We start from the raw sequence: 14,757 nt of genomic DNA, 5'->3' as shown, positions 1-14,757 counted from the left end.
TGAATTTAAACATATCATTCTTGATATTAATTATGTTTTATGGCCTTTTTCCAATTGCAAGGTTTAAATTCTGTATATTTTTGCCATGTATTAGCTCTCACACTAAGCAATGCCATCTATAGGATCTGGTATCATGGATTCTTTCATAAACTGAGGAACTGCTTTGATTTGCTGATTATCAAGAATATGCAGTTGCTTCAACAGATGCATGTCTAGGAATCAGATTGTTGGTTTTTTTGGTTGATTTGTAGCACATAGTGCATTTGTATCAAATTGGATCACCCAAAGAGATCCCAAAATTGGTAAAAAAGAAACAAAGATGCAACAAATGGTTTCTACTTTGAATCATGTTAAAATCAAGGTTTTAACTTCAAGGCTCATTCAGAAAGTAAGGAGGCATGGGATCCAGAATTGGCTCACCCACAGAAGGCAAAGGGTGGTTGTAGATGGTTCATATTCTGCATGGAGGTTGGTGACCAGTGGTGTTCTTCAGGGATCTGTTCTGGGATTTTTATAAATGACCTGAATGAAGAAGTAGAAGGGTGGGTTAGTAAGTTTGCTGATGACACAAAGGTTGGGGGTGTTGTGGATAGTCTGGAGGGTTGTCCGAGGTTACAGCTGGACATTGATAGGATGCGGAACTGAGCTGAGAAGTTGCAAATGAACTTCAACCCAGATAAGTGTGAAGTGGTTCATTTTGGTTGGTAAAATTTGAAGATAGAATATAATATTAATGGTAAGACTCTTGGCAGTGTGGAGGATCTGAGAGATCTTGGGGTCCATGTCCATAGGACATTCAAAGCTGCTGCGCAGGTTGACAGTGTTGTTAAGAAGGCGTATGGTATGATGGCATTCATCAACCATGGGATTGAGTTCTAGAGCCCTGAGGTAATGTATATAAGACCTTGGTCAGACCCCACTTGGAGTACTGTGTTCAGTTCTGGTCACCTCACTACAGAAAGGAGGTGGATACTACAGAGAGAGTGCAGAGGAGATTTACAAGGATATTGTCTGGATTGGAGGGTGTAACTTATGAGAATAGGTTGACTGAACTTGGCCTTTTCTCCCTGGAGCAATGAAGGATGAGAGGTGACCTGACAGAGGTGTATAAGATGATGAGGAGCATTGATTATGTGGATAGCCAGAGGCTTTCCCCAAGGCTGAAATGGCTAACACAAGGAGGCATTGTTTTAAGGTAAACACGAGGAAATCTGCAGATGCTGGAAATTCAAACAACGCACACAAAATGCTGGTAGAACACAGCAGACCAGGCAGCATCTATGAGGGGAAGCACTGTCGACGTTTCGAGCCGAGACCCTTCGTCAGTCCTGACGTCAGTCTCGGCCCGAAACGTCGACAGTGCTTCTCCTTATAGATGCTGCCTGGCCTGCTGTGTTCCACCAGCATTTTGTGTGTGTTGATTGTTTTAAGGTGCTTGGAAATTGGTACCAAGGGGATGTCAGGGGTAAGTTTTTCACACAGAGAGTGGTGGGTGCGTGGAATGCACTCCTGGTGATGGTGGTGGAAGTGGATATAATAGGGTCTTTTAAGAGTCTCTTAGATAGGTACATGGAGCTTAGAAAAATAGAGGGCTTTACACTAGGGAAATTCTAGGCAGTTTCTAGAGTAGGTTACATGGTCAGCACAACATTGTGGGCCGAAGGGCCTATAATGTGCTGTAGATTTCTATGTTCATGACAGATGTAAGTCCTGCAGGAGCAGTAAAATTGTAATGCTATATGCCGTTGTGAAGCCGTTGATGGAGAGAAAGCAGTATGACACAGCAAAATGGGGAAGAGAGAAACAAAGAGGATCCTTTCTTCTCTCTCAGGGCCAGTTATTCTCCTGGCATTGACTGTCACACCAAGTACCACATTTGCATTATTTATAGAATTATCATAAAGTCAAATAAAACATTAATTTATTATTAGCTGAATTTTGGAAAAATACATTTATTGTTAGTTTGTCTTCTGTTTGCAGACTTCAGAATGTGTATGAGCAGTCTTCAGTGAGATTTGGAGGAAACATATTCTGTGGTACTTGCTGTGTGGCTGGTAGTATGACTAAACTGCAGAAGTACCAGCTCTGCGCAGGTGAATTTGGACACAGAAGTGTCCAGCTAATTTCTCTATGGATATGATGTCATTTGGAAATAACTTGGAGCATATTAACACCTAGACTGAAATGCTTTTATGTATGATTTACGCTGAAACTGGGTGCTACAAATCCCACCACTGGGCTCATTTGTGAGGAAGCAGATGCATAGAAGAGCAATCACTGCCAAATTAATTAGTTGATTTGTGTTGTGTTGGACTCAGCCTGGACCTGTCCTTGAAGTTACTTTGATGTTAATCCAGCATGCAAATGCGAAAATGGGCTTTCTTCAATTGTTGGTTGTTCTATAATGGAATATAAAATACTGGAAGGCCCCAGCAGCATTCGTAGGGAGAGAGGTATACCTGGAATGCTAATTCTGTTGTTTAATCTTCTCAGTTTCTGTCTGACTGCTGATGAATTCCAGCTTTATGGTTTTATTTCATATTTTCAGCATCTGCAATATTGTGCATTTGAATTTTATTTTATTTCCTATTGTATGCTTTGTATGTAAATTCCCCTATTACACCCTATAATTTCTCCAAAAGGTTGTTATGAAAAATCACAACTTCTCAACGGGTGTTTAATTTTAAACACAAGAATACAAAGATTTGAATTCCTGGTATAGCAAAGTAATTGAAATAGCCCAAAATCATACCCACAGCTTCCATTTATGGAGAATTCTCAATTCCATCTCCAGAAAGTTTCAAGGTTCAAGGTCTATTTATTACAGTATGTATGCAGTATATATCTCCGAGATTCGTCTTCTCCAGGCAGGTATGAAACAAAGAAAACCATGGAAGCCATTCAAAGAAAAACATCAACACCCCCCACCCTACGCACAGTAAAAGCAAATAGTGCAAGTGGCAACAAGAACATCAAACCCAACCCCATGTGCAAAAAAAATCAAATTGTACAAATAGCAACAAGATCATCAACCCTTCCATGTGCAAATGGCAAGAACATCAACACCCTCCCCAAGTGCAAAGACCAAACGAAATGTGCAAACAGTGAGAAGACAGAATGGGCTAAAACACAGAATATAAAAATAGAAAACTGAAAGAGTCCAACTGAACTGCAGTCCAATCGATAAATCGCAGGGCCAGAACTTCAGTAGCACCCTCTGAGAGCATCAAGGGGGAGAGAGAGAGAGTGACTAGTCCTCCCTCGGGAGCAATAAGCAAGAGACCATCACACGCAGGTACTTCCCTCCAGCAGTGGCGAGTGAGTGGCTGGTCCACTGCGCCAAACACGCGCCTTCCTCACTCGCCTCGATGATTTCAATCTTCCTTGGCACTTTAGTCAGCAAGATTGGCAAGAAATGGAGCCGATCATAAGCTCAAGCCCCATCTCTAAGGTTCGGGGCCTAAAGGCCGCTCACCTCTTGGAATCTTCTCAGAGACAGCAAAGCACCAGTTTGCTCAGTCAATCTTCAAACTTCCAACAGTACCAAAATACATTTAAAATAAAAAGAAGAGAAAGAAATGGTTCTGTGGACTCTCTGGAAGATGTTGCCCAAGGTAGTGTTGTTTGCTGGCACCATCTTGACCAAAGAGGCATTTACAGTGGATTCTGGTTAATTGTGACACATTGAAACCAGTACATTTTTGGCCCAATTAAGCAGCTGTCCCAATTAGCTGAAGTTTCATGGAAGTAGTTAAAAATGTATAAAAAAGGCAAATTACCATTTAACTGAATAACAAATTATGTACTTAAATGAAATACAGAACGATTTAGGACACTAACAATGCTACCACACTACTATAAAACTGTGTATTTGTGAGTTATCGACAGGAATTCATCCAATGTCCAGGGAGGGGTAGCACCTCTGGTGAATGGACATGGGTCCATTCTGGGACAGTACACTCACCTTTAGTCCCTGGTAGACCCGACTCAACACTCAACTGTGGCTGCAGGTAGCTGTCTGCACGTGACAGTGGCCACACCATGGTACACCAACCCAACAGGCAGGCCTAAACCAGGTGAGGGTAGCCAGCGGATCACGTAACCCAGTGAAATAGGGACATGCCTGGATGTGCATGTGAAGTCAACTCTGGCGGACTGGGTGGATGAGAGCCAATGGCCAAGAAGGGGTTCTGCAATGCATTATGGAAAGTGAAGAGCATGACAAAGAGTCATGCAACCAAGGAAGACCCAAGTTTGTGAGGACTACTCATAGCACTGGACCTGGACTTCCAAAGTCAAGAGAGTGGAACTGTCCTACTGCAACTGCCTTTACACTTTCAAAACTTCCCAGCCCATGTTTTACTGTCATTGTCAGATACAATGGACAACCAACGTGCTGCCAGGTTCTTTTGATTGACTGTAAATGAACAAAATTAGTGCAGACACCTAGAGCAGATAATAGACTGCCTTTCTGCAATGCTTCTGACAATTGTATCTTCCAAATCTTCATTTTCATTGTAACATTCAAGATGATTGCCAATACCTTCAAATTCTTCCTGGTTCCTAACTTGCTGAAGCAGTGAAATCATTTTCCCTCCTGGCCATTTCTGTCATCTCGAAGCCTGAATGCTTGAAATCACAGTGAGCAAAACCATTCTAAATTGTCTTACTGATTATTTCTCACCAACTAGCAATGACAAAGATCACAGTTTTTTTAAACACAATTGCACACAACTGACGCTATTTAAAAACTGTCCACTCTAAGCATGGTGGTGTGTCCAATGACTATACAAGTTCATGCGACTGATGCCAGTTAGAAACTGTTCAGCAACAGTCTCCAGACACAATTAAGTAGCATAGTGTCCTAAATAAACAAAGGGAATCCTGGCCATCTTCTCGATTATTTTTGTTCTGTGAGGGTTATCCCAAATAAGTGGCTGCCCCAATTAACCGATGAACCAATTAACCGGAATCCACTGTATTAATCAGCTTTAGTGTGTAAAATTCTTGCAACATTACCATTTTAATATTTTTTAGATCTTTCTCAAGGAAACCTTCTGTGATGAGCACAAACCTTTGGAGAAAATTCGGATTTTATGCTACTTTGGTGCCTTAAGCTAGAGCCACATTGAATACCAAAAATCCATTAGGTTTGTTTCTGTGAAAGTTGTGAAATCGCCCAAAAAGGCATAAATATATGCAATTTTTGTTAACTCAGATTCCTTGATGCATGTACAAATGACATAGCTTTGTGTTATGGAAATTCAGAACATGAACCATTTGGTTTAGCAATGCCCTCCTCATATTCTGCTTATCATCCACAAAACTGAGGGAAATGGGTGCAGTTAATGGTTATATACACTTGTGAGAAATAACTCTGGTCTGCCTTAGTGTCTGAGATGTCATCTTCTCCTCAATGAAATTGAAGTAAATGAAATTATCGATCAATATAGTGCCTGGGTGAGTATTCTTAAATTACAATGAGCAGCAAGATGGAAGACCTGGAAGAGAACCCTAGTGATTGCTTCAGAAGATGCTGTAGCTAGGAGTCTGGGAATCAATGTGACCTTGAACTCCACTGAAAGCTGTCTAGATACAGCAGCATGTTGCATGTCTCAGTGATGAAGGAAAACCTGATCCTGTGAATTGTTCTTCAGAAATGTGTGTGCATAATGTCATGTGGGGTTAGGGTCTTCACAGATGGGTATGTCTTTGCCTTGCCTCATGAAAACTTCAAACCTTCCTGAGTGGTCTGTCATGGCTATATGGTATCTCCAGTTATGAAGCACTGTCAGCACTGTTAGTTACTCTGAAAACACAAAAAATAAATATCTCAGCAATTAAGTGCTGGTGAAAACATTCACTGTGGCACACATAGTGGATTTTGGAAGGTGTTTGAAGAACCTATATTCAAATCTTAAAGCTATATTGTCGAATCTCCCCACATCAGCAGTTTTCCAACGGACTCCGAGTTCATGACTGTTCAACAATGATCATAAATTGCAGCATTTCACCTGAAATTGATCTCTAGGACAATCTAGTGCTTGGTTAACTCAATTAACCTGCGATTTACTATGCAATCCAGTTCCTGTGCATGTATCTTCATTCTGACAATATGTATCCCTTTACATTGCTTGGCACAGTTCCAACATTTTTATGTCTTTAACTGCAACATTAATGTAGAATATGTACCTTGATGTAATCATTGGAGACACAGGTGATTGCAGGTGGAATCTAAAGCAGCACACAAGATATCAGAGGTCTGAAATCAGGTATCATCCGTGGAGTGAAAGGGATAGTCAACATTTGGCATTGAGACCCTTTGTTTGGACTAATGATGGTAATCCTGATGAAGGATCTTTACAAAAACATCAACCATTCCTTTCCCTCCATGAATGCTGCCTGACCTGCTGAGATGCTTCAGCATCTTGTGTGTCGATATAATAATTATTATCCTTTTCATTTTGTGCTGTTTCCATAGTTACCATGTTGTCAGAATCACAGCTGAATGGTGTTTGATATCATTATAATGCTGAATTGCTTCATGAGGTACACAATGTGGTATGGTCTCATCCAGTGGCATATGGGATAAATATTCAATAGGAAGGAGGTATAGAAGCCTGAAGGCACACACTCAGTGATTCAGGAACATCTTCTTCCCCACTGCCAGCCAACTTCTGAATGGATATTGAACCCATGAACACTACTTCACTACTTTTTTATCTACACTTACTGTAATTCACAGTTTTTTTCTCTCTATTATTATGTATTGGGTTGTACTGCTGCTGCAAAGTTAATATATTTCATGACATATGCCAGTGACATTAAATCTGATTCTGAAAGCTTTCATCATAACCGCAGAATCAAAGTGGAGTCATGCATTGTCTGTGGATATTTTCAACAACCATCCCAAACTCTGGCTATTCAATGCGTCTCTTAGTCTTTACAATATCACAGCAGCACAGTAGCATATTGATTTCATAAATACAGAAAAAGAAATGGGAATGAGTCTGATGAGAAGAGGAGTGTATAATTAATACTGTAGTTGCTTGAAGAAGTTTAAATATTTGTATATGAAATAAGAGGAGAGAAATATAATTGATAGATATTTATTGTATGCTTCCAGGGACTGGGCAAAAAGACAAATAGGAGATGAAGAATTTGATATAGATTTGAACAGGCAATCTCACTCAGTGATACACAAAGTGGAAGAAGTCAAAATTTTCATCTTATAAACCAATAAGCAGGGAATAGAAATAAGGAAGCAACCTGTACTGAGAAATGTCGTGTTGGATCAGGTGAGAAATTAAAATGTCAATAATCATAAATCCTAGTATCCTTCCAACTTCTGAATTAGCTCAGTCAGGTGATGGGTAGTGAGGGAATCAGCCAATCAATTCACCCTTGAAAATGGACCAATCACTTAACTGTTCTAACGAGTCTGTGTACTTGAAGTGCCCTCTCCCTTCATGCACTGACTGGTTAGTTTCATGGCCACACTATTCCTATCATCTGACGGAAGATGAGAACAGATACACACCAGGAGATGCACTGGTACTTTTCCAGAAAGCACAAGGAAAATCTGTTAATCTTCACAATGACCAGAGTTTCCAACTCCCGAGGCACAATGCCATCCTGTTATATTCCACAGACTGCTCCCTCTGTTCACCCACCCTCATGTCTTCCTCCCACCTCCCATAATCTCTCTGGCACATTCTCATTAATGAATTTTTCTTGTCCCTCTATTTATCCAGACTTCTACATTAAATCCTCCAATAATACTTACTCAGTCCATCTCATCACTGCTTTTCTTCTATGGCTCCACCTTTGATGACCTCTTTTGGACTACTTCCTCTCTGCTCTCCATGTCTCTGAGGATGCAATTGAAGTTAAAATGTATTTATTTAAGTGACTGATTCATTTTGCAGCTACTGGAGCTGCTGCAATGGAAACAGTTGCAACTAAGTAGACACTTGCTTTTAAAATAGCATATGAAGTAGACCAGAAGGGAGAGTGACAACTGGCTGTACATTAAATACCAGACAAATTAATATGTTGTGATATTGGTTCAGAAACACTTGGATTTAATGTCTATGGTGTATTTGCAGTGCAGAAATGAGAGTAAAACAGCCAAAGGACACATTGGAGGTAAACTTCTGACTATCTGCTTTTTGAGGTATGAGAGAATTCATGAAAAAATTAAAACACCAGGAAATACTGATAGAAAAAGCTAGGGAATAGAAATCTGAATAGCATGAAATAAGTATTTTATATGCTGCATTCAAAGGAAAACCAATAAGAATAGAATGAAAACTTATGGATATAATTTGGACCAGCGAACATGCACAATTTTAAGTTGCTCAGTAAAGTACTGAGATAGAAGGAACAATCATAAATGGGCTAACAGAATAATAAACATGTACAAAATCTAACAGCTGTCATAAAAATGAACAACAAAGTGTTCTTCAGAGATGGTGGGCACTAAGAAATTATAATGCCTCACGTCTTAATAAGCTGGTAAGGAAGGTGGGCTCTGTCGTGGGCAAAGTACTGGAGAGTTTAACATCGGTAGCTGAGCGAAGGGCGCTGAGTAGGCTACGGTCAATTATGGATAACTCTGAACATCCTCTACATAGCACCATCCAGAGACAGAGAAGCAGTTTCAGCGACAGATTACTATCGATGCAATGCTCCTCAGACAGGATGAAGAGGTCAATACTCCCCAATGCCATTAGGCTTTACAATTCTACCGCCAGGACTTAAGAACTTTTTAAAAGCTATTATTAATGCTTTTTGAGATAGTGATTTAGATGCATATCATATTTTTTACTGAGTTAAGTATTGTATGTAATTAGTTTTGCTACAACAAGTGTATGGGACATTGGAAAAAAGTTGAATTTCCCCATGGGGATGAATAAAGTATCTATCTATCTATCTAATGTGGAAGGGAACTAGTAAAAGTTCTTTACTTTTTAAGAAACTTTTTACTTTACTTTCTTTACTTTTTAAGAAAGGAGGGAGGGAGAAAACAGAGAACTATCGACCTGTCAGCCTGACATCGGTGGTGGGGAAGATGCTAGAGTCCATTATTAAGGATGAAATAGTGGCATATCTAGATAGCAGTGATAAGATTGGGCTGAGCCAGCATGGATTTACCAAGGGTAAATCATGCTTGACTAATCTATTGGAGTTTTTCGAGGATGTAACCAGGAAGTTAGACAAGGGAGATCCAGTGGATGTAGTGTACATCGATTTTCAGAAGGCATTTAATAAGGTCCCACATAGGAGATTGGTGGGTAAAATCAAAGCTCAGGGCATCGGGGGGAAGACATTGACATGGATAGAAAACTGGTTGGCAGATAGAAAGCAAAGGGTAGCGGTGAATGGGTGTTTCTCGGAATGGCAGGTGGTGACTAGTGGGATGCCACAGGGTTCGGTATTGGGACGACAGCTGTTTACAATTTACGTCAACAATTTAGATGAAGGCATTGAGAATAACATCAGCAAATTTGCTGATGATACTAAGCTGGGTGGCACTGTGACATGTGATGAGGATGTTAGGAGAATTCAGGGTGACTTGGATAGGCTGGGTGAGTGGGCAGATACTTGGCAGATGATGTATAATGTGAATAAATGTGAGGTTATCCACTTTGGGAGTAAGAACAGGAAGGCAGATTATTATCTGAACGGTGTAGAGTTAGGTAAGGGAGAAATACAAAGAGATCTAGGAATCCTTGTTCATCAGTCACTGAAGGCGAATGAGCAAGTGCAGCAGGCAGTGAAGAAGGCTAATGGAATGTTGGCCTTTATTACAAAGGGAATTGAGTACAAGAGCAAGGAAATCCTCTTGCATTTGTACAGAGCCCTGGTGAGACCACACCTGGAGTATTGTGTACAGTTTTGGTCTCCAGGGTTAAGGAAGGACATCCTGGCTGTAGAGGAAGTGCAGCGTAGATTCACGAGGTTAATTCCTGGGATGTCTGGACTGTCTTACGCAGAGAGGTTAGAGAGACTGGGCTCGTACACGTTGGAATTAAGGAGATTGAGAGGGGATCTGATTGAAACATATAAGATTATTAAGGGATTGGACAAGATAGAGGCAGGAAATATGTTCCAGATGCTGGGAGAGTCCAGTACCAGAGGGCATGGTTTGAGAATAAGGGGTAGGTCATTTAGGACAGAGTTAAGGAAAAACTTCTTCTCCCAGAGAGTTGTGAGGGTCTGGAATGCACTGCCTCGGAAGTTAGTGGAGGCCAATTCTCTGGATGCTTTCAAGAAGGAGCTAGATAGGTATCTTATGGATAGGGGAATCAAGGGATATGGGGACAAGGCATGAACCGGGTATTGATAGTAATTGATCAGCCATGATCTCAAAATGGCGGTGCAGGCTCGAAGGGCCAAATGGTCTACTTCTGCACCTATTGTCTATTGTCTATTATTGGATGACTGAAGAACATGAAAACCCAAACCACAAGGATCATGGAAAAAATAATAATATGAGTGTATGCCAAGAAAAGAATATACTGAGAAGCTCAATGTAAAAAAGCCCTTGGGTTTTGAGAACTATGGTATCTGTCCAATAGATTAATGTTCTAATGCTCAATTATAATGTTTTTATCTGATGTATCAATTGTTCTGCATCTAATGAATATCACTGTTAAACCTCTTCTGGTCAATCGTTTAATGCTGTCATTTGGCGAGCATTGACACTGGAGTCTCCCCACCATTTCAAAGAGGGCATTGTCTCATGTTGCACATCACAGTCACAATATTGCATGGAAGCTCCAACATTAAATTCAGTGTGCTTAACAACGTGCACAGAATTGTTATTTAAGTCAGGTCAGATGCTCAGTTTAAGAATGCATCAAAACTGCAATATCTAGATAAATCCTTTAATGCAATGATGCATTTGCTAAGTTCCCCAGCTCTTTGATTCCCTGTGTCAAGCTTGTAACTTTTACTAGTTCAATGACTGTGGATTGAAATAATCCTCCAATTTCTCCAGTAATTCACTGAATGAAATAACTGTCTTTGGCTTTCTGCGGAGCTACCAGAGTAATAAAGCTGTGATATAGCTCAGATTCTGCCTCCAACAATAAAATAACCTTCTTGCACTCTCTTATGTCAGTAGTCTGCATATGGCCATTTTCTGTCTGTGTCTGGGTCACCATTTTATCTTACTGTCTATACCATGTTGAACTCTCTGCAGTGTTTTAATTTCTCCAATTTTTAATTCTTCTGTGCTCTCTCCAGTTACTGATGTCTCTTTGCCTCTCAGAGCACTAGTGACTATTGATTTTTTTTACTTCTGATGCTTGACTGTTAAATGCAAGCTTTCTGACTTACCGTACACCAAACTTGACGTCACAGCATTACCCCAATTCCGCAGCTGTTTGTTTATGTTTACTGCCTTTGACTGGTTCTTTACATATCTTCTTCAACCATACCACCTCCTTTTTCTGACTCTGATGTATATTGATTGATTTTCTGCTTTGTTGGGAGAGGACTAGGAACACTTATTGTAGAGCGTGTGCATATCACATTAAATACCCTCTGGAAAACATTAGGAACTTCAAAACATGTGTTAACTCTTTATTAAGGACATTTGATTAAGGATTAATCACATATATGTCTACTTCATTAAATCACATGCATACATATGTACTTACCTACTAATTGAACAATAGGGCAACACTTAGATTTTTATTTCAAAATTAATATCAAATGTCTTTTAAATTTGATTTTGAAACCATAAGACATAAGAGTAGAATTAGGCCATTTGGCCCATCGAGTCTGCTCTGCCATTTCATCATGACTGATCCAATTTTCCTCTTAGCCCCAATCTCCTGCCTTCCCCCCTTTGCTTCATGCCCTGATCTATCAACTTCTGCCTTAAATATGCATAAAGACTTGGCCTCCACAGCTTCCTGTGGCAAAGAATTCACCACTCTGGCTAAAGAAATTCTTCTTAATCTTCATTCTAAAAGGAATGCCCTCTATTCTGAGGCTGTGTGTTCTGGTCTCAGATTCTCCTAACGTCCTCCCCACATCTACTCTACCAAGGCCTTTTACCATTTGATAGATTTCAATGAGGTTACCCCATCATTCTTCTGAATTCTAGTGAAAACAGGCCCAGAGCTATCAAATGCTCTTCATACAATAAGCCATTCAATCCTGGAATCATTTTTGTGAGCCTCATTTGAGTCCTCCCTAGTTTCAGCACATCATTTCTGAGATAAGGGGTGTAAACCTGCTCATGATACTCCATGTCAGGCCTCACCAGTGCTCTATATAAAGTCTCAACATTACATTCATGCTTTTACATTCTAGTCCTCTTGAAATGAATGCTAACCTTGCATTGGCCTTCCTCACCACACACTCAATCTGCGAATTAACCTTTAAGGAATCCTGCACAACGACTCCCAAGTCCCTTTGCACTTCAGTTTTTGTATTTTCTCTGTTTACTGTAGAGTCAATTCTTTCATTTCTTCTGCCAAAGTGCATGACCATACATTTCCTGACACCGTATTCCATCTGCCATTTCTCCTAATCTGTCTAAGTCCTTCTGTAGCCTCTCTACTTCCTCAGAACTACCCGCCCCTCCACCTATCTTCATATCGTCTGCAAACTTTGCAACAAAGCCATCAATTCCATCAGCCTAATCATTGACATATAACGTAAAAAGAATCGGTCCCAACATAGACCCCCGTGGAACACCACTAGTCACCAGCAGCCAACCAGAGAAAGCTCCTTTTATTTCCTCTCTTTGCCTCCTGCCAATCAGCCACTGCTTTATCCGTACTAGAATCTTTCCTGTAGCTTGTAGAGCAGCCTCATGAGTGGAACTTTGTCAACGGCCTTTTGAAAATCTAAGTACACAACATTAACTGATTCTCTTTTGACTACCCTGCATGTTATTTCTTCAAAGAATTTAGACAGATTTGTCAGCAAGATTTTCCCTCGAGGAAAACATAATGCCTATGGCCTATCTTATTATGTGGCTCCCAGTACTCTGAGACCTCATCATTAATATTCGACTCCAAGATCTTCACAACCACTGAGGTCAGACTAATTGGCCTACAGTTTCCTTTCTTCTGCCTCTCTCCCTTCTTGAACAGTGGAATGGCGTTTGCAATTTTCCAGTCTTCGGGAACCATTCCAAAACCTAGTGATTCTTGAAATATCTTTACTAATGGCTCCATGATCTCTTCAGCTACCTCTTTCAGAACACTGGGGAGTACACCATCTAGTCCAAGTGACCTTTCAGTTTCCACCTAGTTATGGTAACTTCACACACATCATGCCCCCGTCACCTGCAACTTCCACCATATTGCTAGTGTCTTCCACTAAGTACTTATTCAGTCCATCCGCCATTTTCTTGTCTCCCATTACTATCTCTCCAGCTTCTTTTTCCAGCATTCGATATCCACTCTTGCCTCTTTTCAATTTATGCATCTGAAGAAACCTTTGGTATCCTCTTTAATATTATTGGCTAGCTTGCTTTCATATTCAATCTTAAACTTCTTAATGATTTTTTAGTTGCCTTCTCTTGTTTTCAAAAAGCTTCCCAGCCCTCTAATTTCCCACTAATTTTTGCTCGATAAGTTGGTCTCCGTTTGGCTTTTATGTTGGTCTTGACTTCTCTTGTTAACCACGGTTGTGTCACCTTGCCTTTAGAATACTTCTTCCTCTTTGGGATGTATGTATCCTGTGCCTTCCGAATTGCTTCCAGAAATCTCTGCCAGTGTTCTTTTCCAATCAATCTGTCCAACTCCTCTCTCATGCCTCTGTAATTCCCTTTACTCCACTGTAATACTGATACATCTGTCTTTAGCTTCTCCTTCTAAAATTTCAGGATGAATTTGATCATAATATGATCACTTGCCCTTCTTTGACCTTAAGTTCTCTAATCAATTCTGGTTCATTGCACAACACCCAATCCAGAATAGCTGATCCCCTAGTGGGCTCAATCATGAGCTGCTCTTAAAAGCATTTCATAGGCTCTCCAGAAATTCCCCCTTTCAAAAGCATTTCAAAAGCACCATTCCGATTTTTCCAATCTACCTGCATAATTGAAATCCCCTATGACTATTGTAACGTTGCCCTTTTAGCATTATTTTCTATCTTCCATTGTAATTTGTAGGCCACATCCTTACTATTTGGGGGTCAGTTTAAAACTCCCATCAGGATCTTTTCACCCTTGCAGGTCCTGAGCTCTATCCACAATGACTCTATCCAATCCTTCCGCCCCTATGTCACCTCTTTCTAATGATTTAATTTCATGTTTTACCAACAGAGCAATGCCACCCCTCTGCCTTGCTGCTTATCTTTTCGATACAATGGTTATCCTTGGATATTAAGCTCCCAGCTATAATCTTCCAGCCATGTGATGCCTACAACATCATACCTGCCGATCTGCAACTGTGCTGCAAGTTCACCTACGTTATTCCGTGTACTGTGCACATTCAAATACAACACCTTCAGTCCTGGATTCCCCTTTTTGATTTTGTTTGCCTTTTACATTGCAACTCATCCTGTTGACTGCAATTTTGCCCTATCAACAGCCTCTCCTCACCACATGTTGCCTCTGTTTGTAAACCAGCTACCTCATCACCATCATCCGCCTTTCCTACAATGCTTCTTGCATTGAAATATGTGCAGCTCAGGACACTAATCGCACCACGTTCAACTTTTTGATTCCTAACTTTGTCTGAGGTCTTACCAACATCTCCCTCCCCAACATCTTCACTAAATGTT

This window comes from Hemitrygon akajei, chromosome 7 (genome assembly GCF_048418815.1).
Source record: "Hemitrygon akajei chromosome 7, sHemAka1.3, whole genome shotgun sequence".
Taxonomy (NCBI): Eukaryota; Metazoa; Chordata; class Chondrichthyes; order Myliobatiformes; family Dasyatidae; genus Hemitrygon; species Hemitrygon akajei.
Note: the sequence above shows the minus strand (reverse complement) of the source record.